The following is a 4,558-nucleotide window of genomic DNA, read 5'->3' on the forward strand; positions in this document are numbered from 1 at the left end:
AAAACTGGAATGGTCATTGACATTTACTATGTGTGGATTTCTTGCAATGAACAGGTGACCTGTTGGTACTCATTGACAGAGAATGACCTCTGGCTAGAGCCAAGTGATTCATACCAACTACTAAAGTATTCACAAAAAATACATATTTGTGAGGATGAAATTTAGAAAGTACACCATCCCCGTATAAAGTATCATAATGTTGGTGTTCTCCTGAGCAACATATTAGCAGAAAATAGGAGAAAAAAACAGTGTGTTTCATCAAACAGGACCACATCACTCCAGCTAAAACTCTATGACATGATCCCATTCTTAAAAACTGCTACTATTGCAATTAGCTAAATGTCATCTGTGAACTAATTCCTCATTCTCTGGATTGTGGCAAAAATACAAATGATTAATAATTAAATTATCAATCACCTTATCCTTATGAAGTAGATCAATTTAGGGTGTACTTTTTTCCAATAAGATTTAAACATGTCAGCCGAATAGTCTGTGAAGCATAGTTTCAAAATCTTATGTTAAGATAACCAAGAATTTATCTAAGATTTCTTCTAAGATTATTTTATTGTTTACATCCCAGACACCCCCATAAATATGTTATTTTGATACTGGAATTGGAAAGGTATATGAGCAACAGGGAGTGAATGTTATAATGTCATATTTTGCAGCAAACCCTTACCCCAGACAAAAACTGAAAAGGTATGGATCTGGGCACCTGCCTAGTGTGCCTTACGGTAATTCCCATTTTCTGCTACTTCACATATTTTATCTCATAGCCTTCTATAAACACCTTCAAAGCTGCAGAAGGGTTAAGGTTTAGAGGAAGTGCATTGCTTACTACAAAGGAAAGATTTCTTACAAAACAAAAATGATAACTTATTAATAAAATAATAATTAGAAAAATATTTATTAACCATAAAATGTATTTAAAAATGCATAATGTAACTATTTCCTTTCCAAACATTTCATTATTCTGTTGGCACAAAACCAACTTAAGCACAATGAGGCTGCACCAACCGTTCACAATGAAAACTTGTTTCACAAATGTAATATTACACTTAAAATACAAAAAAGCATGCTCACAAGACATAGGTAGTTTACTAAGTGTATATAAAGGAGTCACTAAGGAACACAGAGAAACAATATCAGGAACATCTCATTGATGTGTTATGTGGTTCACAATCCAATGATATTGTCCAAATACATACTAGCATAAATACCCCAAACTTCCTCTAATCTTCTTGTTAAAAATCTTAAAGTTTATTCAAAATTGAGTGATCTTTCTTCAGTGGTCCCTTTCTGTATTTCTACCCCGTGGACTCTTGAGAAATACTCTTTTGTTTTAATGTGATATAAAATGATATTTCTCTTTGGATACATTTTGAATTTGTAGCTCCTCAATTCAATCTCCAGGTATAATCTCTATGTATACAGATCAATTTGTTTTGTGTTTCTTGTTTTCTTTTTGTGTGCCCCTTGTGCCTACAGCACAGTTAGATTATTTTTGTTACTTATTTATATTTCCTCTGTATTCCAACATGATGAAATATGACGGATTTGTAATACAATAGATATATATTTGGTTTTGCTACATCTTTCAAATATTCATTCATTTAATGTGATTCTGGAAAACCAGCCTCTACTCCATTTGTCAACAGGAAGCTTGGAGCTGACATGGCACTCTCCAATGGGAAGACAGGTTTAATTTGAACACAGTCAACTAGGAATTCTGATTTAGCAGGATCCTGTTCTGAAAAAAAAGGAAAACAAGATTCTTAGTCGGAATGTAGACCTTTATTAAAAACGAAAAGAAAATCTAAGTGTATCTTTCTGTAATAGCAAAGAGACAGATACAAAGACAATTATGTACCAAAAAAATACATAATTTCTGAAAAATGCAAATATTACAAAAAGTTATATTTACCGTTGTTTTTTGTAAAGTATCAGTTAGAGAATGCGCTAGAATATTTTTATTTTTTTCTTCTACAATATAAACCCGCTGAGGAATAAAATGTCCAACAATTTTTGGAAGACTACATTGATAAGAAGGAAGTCTTTCTTATTTTAAGATTTTTTTTACAGCACCAGGGGTGATTTTTATCAGATACTTTACAAATGTTTTTGTCTCTCAAGTCAAAGTAGAAGCACAAAATGTACTTCCTGATACACTGCCAACGTTTAAAACTTTACCCTTTCACTTCCAGTTGGCCAAAAATACCCATTAGATGGGCTGACTTACAGTACTAAAAAGTTTACATTTTTCAAATAGTATTCCTACAGATCTGCTTGTAAAACTATAATGTTTAAATAATATGTAGAGACAATAATAGGGTTTGTTTGAGTGAAAACCCCCCAATTTATTTACTAAATGTAATACATCTCTATTTGGGCAGCATTTAACTCCTTAATGACAAAGCCCGTACATGTACAGGCTCAAATTGCATTGTTTTCAATGGGTTTAGGGACCGCCCATTGTCCTTATGGGGATAAACTACATCCTACTCATAATCACTTATAGAATGCACATGTAGGAGGTGATTGTCTTGTCCCTATAGACTTCCAGTTTGTTTTACCAAAATATAATTATATATAGTATTATATATCTAATATAATATAAGAAGTTGTCATTAAAGTATGTTTTATACAATTGTATGATACATTAATTTTCATTGATCTAGAATTGATCCAGGGGGTCGATTCAATGGTCTAGACTAAAGTTAGTCATAGTTGGAAAATACAAAATGTTTGTTCTGTATATGAGTGTGCAGAGCAATTCAGTGCTCCTGACTACATATACAATAATGAGCAGTCTCAGTCAAAGTTCACATAAGCCAGAAACGAACATATCACAAACTCGCCTATGAGAGTGGCAAAACCACTTAACCACCAATGAGATGAAAGAAAAGATTTTTTTAAAAAAAAACACTTTGATTACAGCAGTTGGCTAAGTTCCCAGTCATTTTTGGAACTCTGTCAGCTCTAACTTCTATGTGGCAAATTTAAGAGTTGGCTAAGTTTCTACAGAATGTTGTTTACAACAGTCGGCTAAATGCCCAGAATAAGTGTAAAAACTTAGCCAACTCTTAAATTTGTTAATATACAGCTGGCAGAGTTCCTAGAATGTCTGGGAACTTAGCAAACTGCTGTAACCAAGATGGTTTTGTATGTTTCCTTTCATCTCATTGGTGGTTAAGTGGTTTTACCTCTCACAGTGCCTGTTTTGGTTGAATGTCCTTACTGTCTACTTTTGACTGCGCATGTGCATATTGTTTTATCGTTTTGTGTCTGGTGTCTACGTTTACTTTAGAAAGGTCTGGTGGAGGTAAGATGAAAAATGCTATGTTCTGAAATGCATGTGCAAAAAATGAATCCGTTTTAGTCCTCTAAAAAAACATACCTCATTGAATAGTTTTCAGGACATTCAATGGTATGATTGGAGCTTTTTCTGTGTGTTTGGAGTGTTAAATGTTCGGTCATTGTTTGCTTTTTGCTTAGGTCATCAAATTGCTTACTGCTGTGTTTTTACAACTTTTGTTGAAAATTTCACTTTAGTCAGGACACTTAAATGACCCCCAGGTTCCCATAAAGTTCTTATTGGAATCACCCCCAGCTACCTGATGAGTCCTTCAGCTTCAGTCTGGGGTCTGTTTTTTGTTACAGAGATCTGTAGGTCAGAGCTTGGTTGATTCCCATATATTCCTATTTATAGTTGCAGCACATTGAAATAACACTAGGAAGACGTGGATTGAGATTTTTATTTAATAAATACAACTGTCAAAGCATGATTTGTATTCACATTTCACCTATATAAAGGCAAATGTTATGCAAACGCAATCCTATGTGTTATTTGTGGTAGATAATGTACAAACATCTTATTAACCTTGGAAAGTTGAAAATTGCATACTATACAATCAAAAAAACTTCTATTTCTGAAAAGTATGTTATTATATTTATTGCCATATCTTAATAAATTATTTGTATTCCTATATGACCAATATTGAAGAAATTATAAGAGTTTTGATTCTTTATCACTCAGCACCTTGTTGTTCTAAACTTTTGGCAAATTGTGGATCATATGCACATAGAAATACCGCACAAGTGTTGTGACCCTCAGTGCCCTGAGAGCCATGACCCCAGTTACTTTCAACCTATGACTTAACAGCTGGAAAAGCCCGGTCTGCCTAACATAACCGCTTATTTGCTGAGCAATCTACCCTTATTGTCAATGAAAACTATTGGTGTGTTTGATAATGCTTCAATGATTTTAAGATGGTTAACAATGTGTCATTTATAAAAGTATAGGGTGAGTGCATAGTTTACCGAATAAGTTTACTCTTGGATTAGTTTTCAGATGGTGGTATACCAAGATATGTTATATTAATATCAATAAGGTACAAGCAGAGTTGACTCAGAAGCTTGCATATTCACTAACATGAACTATACACTTGTAATTCTGGTGTTCATTAAATACTGTCAAGATGCAGTCCACCTTTGCCAGTTGCAAAATTATTTCCCATCAACACCTCAGTGCCTCAATATAAACTACGAAGGTGACAAA

The sequence above is a fragment of the Sceloporus occidentalis genome, unplaced genomic scaffold (genome assembly GCF_023333645.1).
Source record: "Sceloporus occidentalis isolate IW3139 unplaced genomic scaffold, rSceOcc1.0.p SCAF_26, whole genome shotgun sequence".
Classification (NCBI taxonomy): domain Eukaryota; kingdom Metazoa; phylum Chordata; class Lepidosauria; order Squamata; family Phrynosomatidae; genus Sceloporus; species Sceloporus occidentalis.